This window comes from Artemia sp. Qi Xiang Cuo, chromosome 1 (assembly GCF_049724085.1).
Source record: "Artemia sp. Qi Xiang Cuo chromosome 1, ASM4972408v1, whole genome shotgun sequence".
Lineage (NCBI taxonomy): Eukaryota > Metazoa > Arthropoda > Branchiopoda > Anostraca > Artemiidae > Artemia > Artemia sp. Qi Xiang Cuo.
This window is the reverse complement of record NC_142794.1, coordinates 69,309,551-69,322,789: the sequence shown is the minus strand read 5'-3', so window position 1 is coordinate 69,322,789 and position 13,239 is coordinate 69,309,551.

Sequence of the window (13,239 nt, the reverse complement as noted above, 5' to 3'; positions counted from 1 at the left end):
ACTATCAAGAGTAACATATGCACTTGCTGGTGCATTTGCATTATTAGCATTTTTGTGTTGTTCTTGACGATCTTGGGCCGGTTGAATGACACGAAATATATCATTGTGATCAAGTTTTGCATTAATATTTAATTTTTTCTCCTTTGTTGACACCACCGGTCCGACACTAGTTATCCTTTTCTTATTTTTGGGATAAATTTCTATTAATAAGGGTTCTTCAACTGAAGGGCTTCTCATTCTTTTTCTGGGACCTCCAACAATGGAAATTTTTTTTCCTTGAGTCTGTTGTCCTTTAGAGTTTACTTCATTTGTTATACATACTTCATCTGGTGTACCTCTGAGTTGCCTTTCTGGGAACTCAAACAATGGAAGATCTGTTCTATAATTTTGTCTCAAACGGTTGTACTCAATTAAAGCATCAACATCGCAATAAATCTTTGTCTTATCAAATTCTACTAGATGTAAACCTGCACTAGTGGTCACACGGGAAAGAGCAACGTACAACATACCTGGACCGAAGCAACGATTACCTGCGTCAACAATTGCACACTGTAAACTTAGTCCTTGGGACTTGTGTATTGTAATGGCAAAGGCCAGTTGAAGAGGAAACTGTCTTCGCGTAAAAAAGACTTGCTTCAAAACTTCAAAGCGCACGGTTTCTCTGCCAATTTCAACCGGAAGTTCCAGTCCATCAAATTTTACAAGAACTCCAATTATTTCTCCGTTTGGTAGCAACTTGAAGCTTGTTACTGTTCCCATTGATCCGTTTACTAGCCCCTTAGCAACACAAATATTTCTTTGGAGCATTACACGTGCACCTACTGCAAGTAACAAGCTCATGAAAGAACCGGCTGTTCTTTTTCTGTCGTTGCCAAAGTTTAAAACAGTTTTTGCTGCTTTCTGTTCGATTCGTTTGTCGTCAACAACTGAAGAGAGTCTATCAACTGCAGAAAGATTAACGTAGTCTATGCAGATTTTTGTCAGATGTAAATAGTTAATTACCATAAAATTTTCATTGGTGGGCATAAGAATGACAGGTCTGTTTCTCTCTTCTTACAATTTTGAGTAAAGGTCAATTATTTCGTAATTTGAAGCTCTGTAGGTGTTCCCAATTTTTCTCTTGTAAAGACTATTCAAATTTTCACCAGTGCAAAACCCCTGTCTAATTTCAGCAAGTGTATTAGCATAACTCTTATCCATCTTTTGTCTCACATTTATGCTTAGTTCCTCATACTCAAATAGATGCCAGAGGTTAAAAAGACCAACTGACCCGATTCTGTTTTTTACTTCTAGTCGTGTGAGAGGCATATAAGGAGGATTACAACTTACTGGTCTTAATTGAAGAAAATCTCACAAAAATACACAGTTAGCATTACCCATTGGCAAATCAACTGCCAATATTTCTGATAGTATTAAATGAATGTAGGTTAAAAGAAGAGACGAAACCATACTAATTTCATCAATAATAAAAAGTCTTGTCTCCTTAAGTGTCTTTCTCAAAGTAAGAAGTTTTTCAGTGGAGAGAGGCGTGTATTTTGTGGTGTTTTCCTGATCAATAGCTAAACTTAAACAACTATTTATTGTTAAACCATTTATGCTATGTGCAGCAATACCAGTAGGTGCCATAACTACAACGGGACAATCTTCATTCTTGAACTTGTTGCAAAGTAGTCTTCTCACGACACTGATAACCCTAGATTTTCCTGTACCCCCACATCCAGATACAATCAACTTCAAAGATGTTGCACCATTGCGCTTGGTAACTGAGACTAAAATTTTGTCAACAACTCTCTTTTGATCAATATTGAGCGACTCATAATCATTTTTCAACCTGTCTTCGGTGTCACCATTTAAAATCTATTTGTTTGCGTCTAACAAATCCTCCATAGCATCTGCTGCTCTGTCAATGACTCCTCCCTGAATTGCATTTTCTGGGACATCTTCAATGTTTTCATCAATATTTTCTGCCTTCAGAATTTCTTTTGCACGTTCTCGGACCCTTTCTTCAAATTCTATATTGCTTTTCCTCTTAACAACAAATTTTTCGTCGTAAGCTACCATGTTGGGATAGTTTACGCATTCAACACAGTAGGTTTTGTAGTTGCTATTTCCAGTTACTACTAGTTCATTTTCATTTCGCCAAGGTTTAAACAATTTTAAAAGATCTCCATAATAAGCATTTTTCTTCTCGTCAGTTTCAAATGGGTTTACCTTTCTGTGCTGTATGATATACGGTTTAAAAAGCCTTTTTCTGAGGTAGAAGGACCCGTCAGTTAACATCATATTATCATCAGTACCATTACGCTCCCGTTCATACCAAGACAATGACTGAAAAAGACTGATATTTTCCATATGTTCCGGTCTTTTAGGGTAGATATCAATAACCCAGTGGGCAATGTACAAATCACTACTCTGTGGATCGTTTTTAGCAAGCTTTTCAAGCTCGTCATACCTTCTCATTGTCCTCTTCACCTTGCTCTTTTTCGCAAGGTCAATATATCTAAATTGCCTAGACATACTATACAATTTAGTACCAAGAAGCCTATCAGCAGCTTCAACTGCTCCAACTTGACGGGTTTTTATGGACTTCAACAAGTAGGACATAGTTCGTTGACCAAGACTTTTGCATGCATTGTTTACTTCCTCCCACATTGCTTCTATTTCGACACTCTCTGCTTTTGTCATGTAATCGGTAATGTAATACGGTAATTTAGAGCCCAAATGGCCAATATATTGAACATCAATGTTTGCTTGATTAGTAATAAGTAACGCAGGAGAATAGTCATTTATATAACGCTCGTCATCTCTTCGAAGCAGATGATATATTCTTTTTCTTGGCTTTTTACGGTTTGTACCATGAGTCAAGCAGTCAATATGTCATATAATTCTGTTCGTTCCTTTGTAGGACGAGGAAAGCCAAACTTACAATACGTAACCCATCTTCCTCTTTTTCTCTTATACTTTCTTTGACAGTATTTATTACAGCGGTGCACTTGATGGTCTTTGACCAGTTTGTGAAGAGTTGGACTAATCAATCTATTTGGTATTTCACAAGTTATAATACTATTGATATACTGAATCACTTCAGACGCTGTTGATTTCCCAATAATAGGAGCATCTTCAATCCACAACACACAGTGTACATGAGGCGCACTTCGTTTCTGATACTCGATACGCCAGAAATGATCCTTAATTTTACCAAACAAAGGATTTGTCTTTGAACAAATTAGCTCATTAAATATAGGTGTCCATTTTTTGTCAAAGTGCATGGAAACTGCAATTGGATCTAGACACGTCAACTCTGCTGGTGTCATTTTTGCCACACCAGGTAAGTTCTTATGGACAGTCCGTAAATAGTCAATAAATTCAGGAGAGTACCACTCAGCACATGAAACTGTCAGAAACAAAGTCGGTGGACCCAATTGCTCAATCATTGACTTTACTTTATAGGAAAGAGATTGAAAATACTGCTGAGATCCTCTGATTTTTGATTGAACAGAAAACAAAGTCGCTTCCATCTCTCCATCACGGGAATGAAGCCTGTCTATAAATTGACGAGCATTTTGATTTGGTTTCACAGTCCGCAACATATGACCAACGCTATTACACATGTAAGAGAATTCTTGCAATTGGAAGCTGTGAAAAAGAAACTGTTTGTCAAGACGAAACTTAGTATGTCTGCTAAGAAGCCTTGATTTAAAATATTCTCCATTCCTAATCCGAAATGGTCTTGCCTTGTCACGCAAGCCATATTTGCCTTTCGGGAAAAGATTTGGAAACACTTTTAGATCAAGTTCTTCCTGAAATAAGTCTTCGCTCTCACCTTTTAGTTTCTTGATTTGAAATTGGTCAGTACCAAGATCTTTCATTTGCTTAAAATCTTCAATGAAGTCTTTTGGAACCGCTGAATTGAGAGGCTGGACATAAAAATGTTCAACCAACGTAGATTTTGCGCTTTCTGTCAGTTTCTGAAGGATTGCAGCTTCCGGTATTTCAGGTAAATTATCAACACCAACCGCTTTTTCAGCAAGACGGGCTTCAAGTATTTTTTTTAAATCTTCTAGGGTGTATGCATGTATTGTTTTATAGAGACTGTTGTTCTCTCTTAACCACAACAGTGCTTCATGGACTTTTCTCAGATCTATTAGTGCAGTCCAAACATTCGTGTTGTAAGTAGGCTGACCATTGACAATGACTACAAAACTATCAATGTTAAGAAGTTTTTCAGGCTGAATATCTGCATTTGCTTGCACATCAACAGGTAGATATACTATTCTCCCCTTAAGAGCGTCAACAAGTTCTGTTCTAGGTCTCTTCAATGCAGTTACTTGCCCTAATCTGACGATCGTAAGACAAGGCATTACAAATCGAATCATTGCCATTTCAAAATTATTTAAACACTTTATACATTCCGGTGTACAGTCTGTATGAAGGTTATTTAATACTGATCGGACATTCTCCTGACTTTTCAACATTTTCCCAGCACAGTAATCACAGACAAAGAACGAATCTATGACATCCTCTTTCCAACCTGTACATTGAATTAGTTGTTCTCTGTCATCTTTGGGTATGTCCTGTTGTAGGTGTTCTAAAATCGTGGCCATCATTACATCAAAACCTTTCTTATTTGAAAGGGATCTTAGACTCTTCAATTGGTATTTTGTCTTTATCTGCTCACAACTGTCACAATGCATTGTGGGGTATACAACTCTGATGTTAGCTACCTTATCAAGGCTCTCACCAAATAATTTTATTATTGTATTTTCATCCACAGAAATTCTAATATTGCTATCACCGTAAATGAAGTCTTGACTATTATTACGACAGAGTCTACTTGACACTTCTTCTATGTAATGACTTAGTTTCTTGTACGAGCCCTCGACTTTTAGTAGATTAATATGTTGTATAATCTTACATTTTGATACTGCCTTATATACGCTATTAATGAAACAGTTCAAGACAGGAAAATGTGGAGCTAGTGACCTTAGAGAACGCAAATAGCTCTGACTTCCCTCATTTGGGCTACAGTATAACGAATGCCCATGCTTTCTTGTGTCCCTGTAATTGATTTCACAATAATCCAAGCCGCCAAGGTAGAAATTAACCACTTTGTCAGTTGAAAATTTTAATGCTATATTATTTTCAAGGATATCAAAAAGAATTTGACATAATTCAATATCCGTCGGATAGAGCTTGCAGATATCAGGGTGACATTGCCAAGTAACCTGCTGCCCAATTTTTGGTTTTGAATGTTTACTCAGATTGTTATAGGTGACTTCAGCCATCATAATTTCCTTGTCAGATCTAGTTTTAGAGCATTTTTCAATAGTTGTCTCGTACTTTTCAGGACAGTTTGTTCTACTACACAGAGAATTTTTTGCCAAATATTCAGTAGAACTAAACGAACTGTTTAAAACACAGTTAGAAATGCTTTTTTCTTGAGTCGGTGTTCCAGGAATTTGTTCTAAATCATTTGTCTTACAAACACATTTACTAATAACCCTAACAGGCTCGTTTTCGCCATAGTTGAAAAACATTGCTTTTCCTTCGCTGTTGATAGGTATGCTTGTATATATATTTTTATTGCTGCTACATAAACTGCAATTGCTCCTTCCAAAATTAATATACGAATTTTCTAAGAAGTACGCCTCCGTATATTCACTGTGTTGTCGAACATTTTCCATTGCATCTATAAACTGTTCCGCAGTTGCCAATCCATACCTTGGAAGCTTTTCGTTAAACTGACAACATTTCTTTTGGATATTACTATGAAGCTTTGCCAAGGAATTTCTAGCCGACTTTTCAACAGCATCCGCTCTTTCAAAGAGAATTTTAATCTGTAATTTTGAATACTTTTCGTGATCCCGATAAAACATGCGTAAAATGTTTCTCAATTTACAACGATCAGCCTGCATTTTTGCCATCTTCTTGTATTTCTGAATGTAATTTTTCCCTTTGTCCTTATGCGTTCTTCGGTACAACCTCGCAGAGAATTTAATTTTTTCATTATAGATTTTGTCACCCCAGTAACGCTCCTTCATCTTTTGTTTTGCTGTCTCAATTTTTACTTCTCGATACACCTGGACGGTTGAATACCTTTGCTTTTGGTTTTTCTTATATTTGATGCGGTAATCTTCATCATTGTGATAACTCTCCTTGAACTTTTGTTTGGCTGTCTCAATTTTTGCATGTCTATAATCTTCATCATTGTGATAACACATCTTGCTGTTTTGTTTTGCTCTCTCAATTATTACTTCTCGATACGCCTGGTCGGTTGAATACCTTTGTTTTGCTCTCTCAATTATTACTTCTCGATACGCCTGGTCGGTTGAATACCTTTGTTTTGCTCTCTCAATTTTTACTTCTCGAAGCGCCTGGTCGGTTGAATACCTTTGCTTTTCTCTTTTCAAGATACTATCTCTGTTGTTTGTGTAGTACTGTTTTTTCAAATTGCGTATAGCTTGCTTCGATCTAACCATTATTCTAATCAAGAATGAGAGAATTTACATCTGTGTCGTTCTTAAGTAGTAATTATGACGTCACGGCGTAATGCTTTTATTGACGTCAAGGCGCAATGATATTATTTCATGACGTCATCAGAAACAACAATACAATTTCGTGTTTTTCTATTCACGTCATAGCTCTAATACAAAGCTACGACATTCATTATTTATCTAGTAGGGTTTCAGACAAGGTAGTTCTAATGATGTACTTTTGTTTTGATCTTACTCTATTTTTAGGAGTTTTGTTATATTTCTTAGCATGGGACTGATCGTCTCTTACTAGGTTGCTAGCTACTGCTGCAACCCAAATTCACATATATATTTATTTATGAGAGGCAGCCTGGACGAGTGGTCCAAGACACTGGTGTTAGCCACCAGTCTCTTCGGAGGAGTGGGTTCAAATCTTACCGCTGGTATACGATTATGTTTGAAAGACTGCAGTGTGAAAAGACATCAAAAATGCAGTTTTTGGTGGAAAAATTTATTCTCTTTTAGAAATAATTTATTTTAGTTACTATAGATTTTTAACCCAATTAATTTCCTTTAAAATGAGCTATTGAACAACCCTCCACGATGTTCCAGTGCCAAGCTATCTGTGGAAAAGAAAAAAAAAAGAAAAGAGAAAAAAATATCCCGTTTGGGGAGAATAACGTGGTTAAAGTCAATTTTCTTGATTTTCAAGCCAATATATTTCCCTTGCTGTTCAAGCCAAGGGACAGAAAGTTTCCTATACAGGGGTTTCGGACAAGGCGGTTCTAATGGTGTACTTTTTGTTTTGATCTGACTCCTTTGTTAGGAACTATGGGTTTTTATATTTCTTAACATTGGACGTGATCGTCTCTTACTAGGTTGCTAGCTACCGCTGCAACCCGGATATTTCTTTACATTGGAGGTGATCGTCTCTTACTAGGTTGCTAGCTACCGCTGCAACCCGGATGATTTCTTAAGGAATATGATTAAAATTATCATCTATATAATGATTCCTTTTAATACTTTAGTTACTAAAGGCTATAGTTCGTTCCTTAATGTAACATCTTTCAGCTCCAACGGTGGTTCAAGTTTTCTCATTCGAATTGACCATAAAAACAGGGACTCAATTCAAAGGAGAGGACGACTGAAGCATTTTTTGTACTTGAAGGGCGTGGTACAACTTGTGATGCCAAGCTATTTCCCGTTTCATTAGATTGCCACTCCTTGGACTCAATATGTTGTATAAGGGGTAAAGAATCTCCTGAAGTGCCCAATCCATCCTTGGGTTTAAGCTGCTCTGTTAAGCATATAAGACCATAATGAAGAAATTTCTCCATCACCAGTATTGGGACACAGCAAGGATGGTGAATATTCTGCCAAGGCTCTTTTGACGAATTTTCATTTTTCTTAGTGCAAACACAATCTATTTTACACAATCTATAACATTACCTATCACAGTGTTATTTGTGGGATTAATATTGATTGGCACTGGTGTTCTATCTTTTTCAATTACATTCTCTTTAATTTTGTTTGGAATGTTTGCTTTTTCTACTGAATTCCTGTTGTTTTCGAAGGGTTTGTCAGCTCCCTACGTAAGGTTTAAAGGTTCAAAAAATAAATTATCTGAAAAATTTTCTCTAATTTAGTGGGTTTCTGTTGACTGTTTACTTGTTTGTGATGTTTTTGCGATTCTTTGGCTAATTTTTGGTAATATTCTTTCTTGTTTTTTAATGTTGCCAATGTGTTTGCTTTACTTTTTAACTACGTTTCGTGGCGCCGAGATGATCTTCTGATTTCAATCTTTTTCTCTTCTTTTGGTTTTTGACATATTTCCTTTTTACCCTTGGCTCTTGTTCAACTGTTTTCAGATCATATATTCCGTGACAGTTTTTTAGCATATTTGCCCTTCTCATTTGGCTTATTTGACTTTTTGGCAGTCGCGCAGAGTTTCGGCAAACTCGAGTCTTTGCTGCATTTTTCAGCTCCTGATGGGGTCCAAATTTTCCCATTCGAATTGGCCAAAAAAGCAGTGACTCCATTCGACGGACAAGGAGACTGATGCTTTGTGCGTACCTTGAAGGGTGTGAGGCAGCTATTGACGTCAAGCTATTTCCTGTTTCATCAGATTGCCGCTCTTCGGACTCAATCTGTTGTGTTATTGATAAAGAATCTCCTGAAGTGCCTGATCCATCCATGACTTTAAGCTGCTCTGTTAAGTTTTTTCGAGAATAAGGAAGAGATCTCTCCATTAGTAGTGCTGGTACACAGGGAGGATGGTATATAATTTGCCAAGGCTCTTTTGATGGAATTTCATTTTTCTTCTTTGAAACATGATCATTTTTTTCACAATCTACGACATTGCTTATCACAGTGTCACCTATTGGATTAATATTGATTCGCGCTGGTCTTTTATCTTTTTCAATTATGTTCTTTTCAATATTCTTTAGAATGTTTGTTGGTTGTGCTTCATTTCTATTTCGATCAAAAGGATTGTCAGCTGTTTGCATAGGGTTTAAACATTGAAGAAATAAATTTTTAGAAAGTTTACGTTTTTTTGACGGAGGCTCCTCAGTCAAGTCTCTATCTTTCTGTTTGTCACTTCTAGCTAGGTTGTCGTACGTTCTTTGTTTTGAATTTTTGTTCTGCTCAGCAGTATTTTCTGCTTGATCTTCAAAATTTCCACTTTGTGGAACGGGTTTATCAATTTTTGGCCTCGGTTCTTCATGTATTCTTAACGCTCTTCTTCTTAATGAAAGTTCTAAGGAAGGATCCTCTTCTGCATACTGCCTGTCTCTCAATATATTTAGTAGGTGTTGTATCTGAGCATTAGGAACATAGGTATCCGATTTAGGATTAACACAGAAGATTTCATTGACATTCCCGTCGACTCTATCATAATTCCTGATAAATTTGTAATTATCAACTCCAAAAAATTTCAAGTATCTTGCTAGCAACAAAGCAGCTTGCCGACACTCTTTGGAGAGTAGAGAACAAGATGGGTTTCTATATTCCGATTTAGTCCTTCCTGTGCGGATAAAATATGATTGGCAATAGTTTTTCAATTCTGTTAGTATTTCTGCTTTTGATTTCTTCGTCTGGTTTTGTGTACCACGACGCAAATTTCTGAATTTGTTTAGATCAAATTTTCCTACTTTGTTAATAACATCATCATCGAATGAGTGTTTTTTTTCAACATTTGTACGTTTAAGATCATGATACTTATGATAGTCTAGAAACACACATCTATCTTCAATTTGATGTACTTTTTTATCGGTTAAAATATGCTTTTGTAATTCCTCTGCTACATTATGGAAATATTCTTTCTTATCTTCAAGTGTTATAATTGTGTTTGGTTTACTTTTTAACTTGTTTAAAATTTGTTGATCTTCGTAATTAGTCCATAAGCTTTGCTTATCTTCATATGAATCAATAATTTTCCGTGTTACCAATATTTTGTACCTTGTTTCAATTGAATCTTTAGTTCTAGCTTTTAAACAAGGTTTTTCAGTTTTACTTTCCATGCTTTTCTTGGAAATAATAATAACTGCATCTTCTAATCTGCTATAATGGCTGCCTCCATTTTCCGCTTTTAGGGCCCTTTCTTGAATAATATCATAGAGTGCTTTAGCTTCGTGATAGGAATGTGACGAAAGTTGTTCACAAAATGGTTTACATTTCTCTAAAATTTGAAAGGGTACTACTCCACTGACTTTATGACTAAGTTTATCAATTAAGTCATTTCTTGTTGATATTCTTATTTCCGATATAAATCTGCCAATTTGATTTTCTATCCATTTTTTTTGTCTATGCTTGAAAGCTGTCTCTGTTTGAAGCGTTTGCCTTATTTTATTGACATCAATATCTGATTCTAAGGAAGCGTCAGTGATACGCAGTTTATCCAGTTCTTTTTTCAAAATATGTGCCTCTTTTAAAGTTATTGAATCATCAAGTAGCCTGGGCCGACATACTATGTCCCAAAACTTACCCCAGATATCTTTAGGCTGTTGTAATCGTGGATGCTTCCTTTTAATTTTTGCTACCGTAGTTTTCCAGTTTATCTCTGTTGAATCCATAATGGACAATTCTTCTTTTATTCTTGTTGTGTCGGTCATGTTTTTTATAACCTTTCGCACACCAGTAAATTTCTTCTCATATTTTGTAAACTCATCAGTATCGTATTTCAGTTTGCATTTCAGTTTGTTGTACCATTTATATAATTGATCATATGCTAACTTCGCTTCTTCAAGTTTCTGAGTAGCCACCTCATTCACTAGAATATCGGAAATATCCGAGTTCAAATAGTGGACAGGCTTACAAAGCTTTAGACAGTCGCTCAATTCTTTGTCTTTCACAAAAACAGATGAAGAATCATTTATTTCTTCTTCACTGCTATTGCTACACCTCGCATCGTTCCACTTAAGACTTGTCATCGCCAATATTAAGTATTGTAATGTTTTAACCTATTATAAGCGATTCTACAGTTGAATAACTGTAGTTATATTTTTATTTTACTGAAAAGACCCGGTATTTTTAGAAACGGCCCAAGTTGAATTATAATAATGGAAATATTTCTCCACTTGCTGAAAACATCTTCCGTTGAACAGTTAACAGAAGGTTTTACAGGTATTAATTTATGCAAGGCTATTAGCAAAAGCTTGAATTAAGCCTCTCAACTACTTTTTCGAAGCTGTATTAACATTTTGGTTCTCATTTTTTTATGGCTTTGGCCTAGAGGTCTGTGCATAAAAAAAAGAGAAAGAAAAGGACGACGAAAAAGTAGTTCTTCCTCCCGCTTCTAGAAAACAGAAAAGACTGGCTAAAAACTCCAAACTTGAGCATTAGAGAAAGTCGGGATCAAAAAAAGAACAGTTCTTTGCCTAACACTGCATTGTATATGACTATTTCAAACTAAGGCCGAAACTGATTATTTCCTGGTTACTGTAAACTGGTGCAGTAGTTACAAAAAAATTATCATTTATACTTTAAATTTGAGCACAATCAGATGCTGGAACACCATTGGCAAGCTTTAACATATACCATAGTATGACTAACAAAAAGACTATTAAGTTTGATTAAAACCACCATAACACTTTTTTACTGGATGGTTATCAAATGGGGTCTGCTCTAACCGGTCTTGACTGTAGATTTTAGTGTTACATCAACTTACCTTTTATCTTTACCAGCCGTAAATTACCTTAAGAAAAAATTATGTCTCACTTTTTACTGACCACTTCATATAAAACTAACTAATGGTAATAGAGAGCTGAGAGAGAGCCCATTCGACTGAAAATTGTAAGTTCGAGTTCCCTTCTTAAGGGCCAAAGTGATTTTATGGCAACCTCCTCTGTGTCATTTTTAGACTATCATAAGTATCATGATCTTAAACGTACAAATGTTGAAAAAAAGCACTCATTCGATGATGATGTTATTAACAAAGTAGGAAAATTTGACCTAAACAAATTCAGAAGTTTGCGTCGTGGTACACAAAACCAGACGAAGAAATCAAAAGCAGAAATACTAACAGAATTGAAAAACTATTGCCAATCATATTTTATCCGCACAGGAAGGTCTAAATCGGAATATAGAAACCCATCTTGTTCTCTACTCTCCAAAGAGTGTCGGCAAAATGCTTTGTTGCTAGCAAGATACTTGAAATTTTTTGGAGTTGATAATTACAAATTTATCAGGAATTATGATAGAGTCGACGGGAATGTCAATGAAATCTTCTGTGTTAATCCTAAATTGGATACCTATGTTCCTAATGCTCACATAACCCACCTAATAAATATATTGAGAGACATGCAGTATGCAGAAGAGGATCCTTCCTTAGAACTTTCATTAAGAAGAAGAAGAGCGTTAAGAATACATGAAGAACCGAGGCCAAAAATTGATAAACCCGTTCCACAAAGTGGAAATTTTGAAGATCAAGCAGAAAATACTGCTGAGCAGAACAAAAATTCAAAACAAAGAACGTACGACAACCTAGCTAGAAGTGACAAACAGAAAGATAGAGACTTGACTGAGGAGCCTCCGTCAAAAAACGTAAACTTTCTAATAATTTATTTCTTCAATGTTTAAACCCTATGCAAACAGCTGACAATCCTTTTGATGGAAATAGAAATGAAGCACAAACAACAAACATTCTAAAAAATATTGAAAAGAATATAATTTAAAAAGATAAAAGACCAGCGCCAATCAATATTAATCCAATAGGTGACACTGTGATAAGCAATGTCATAGATTGTGAAATAAATGATCATGTTTCAAAGAAGAAAAATGAAATTCCATCAAAAGAGCCTTGGCAAAATATATACCATCCTCCCTGTGTGCCAACACTACTATTGGAGAGATCTCTTCATTATTCTTGTAAACACTTAACAGAGCAGCTTAAAGCCATGGATGGATCAGGCACTTCAGGAGATTCTTTATCCATAACACAACAGATTGAGTCCGAAGAGCGGCAATCTGATGAAACAGGAAATAGCTTGACGTCAATAGCTGCCTCACACCCTTCAAGGTACGCACAAAGCATCAGTCTCCTTGTCCGTCGAATGGAGTCACTGCTTTTTTGGCCAATTCGAATGGGAAAATTTGGACCCCATCAGGAGCTGAAAAATGCAGCAAAGACTCGAGTTTGCCGAAACTCTGCGCGAATGACAAAAAGCCAACTAAGCCAAATGAGAAGGGAAAACATGCTGAAAAGCTGTCACGGAATATATGATCTGAAAACAGTTGAACAAGAGCCAAGGGTAAAAAGGAAATATGT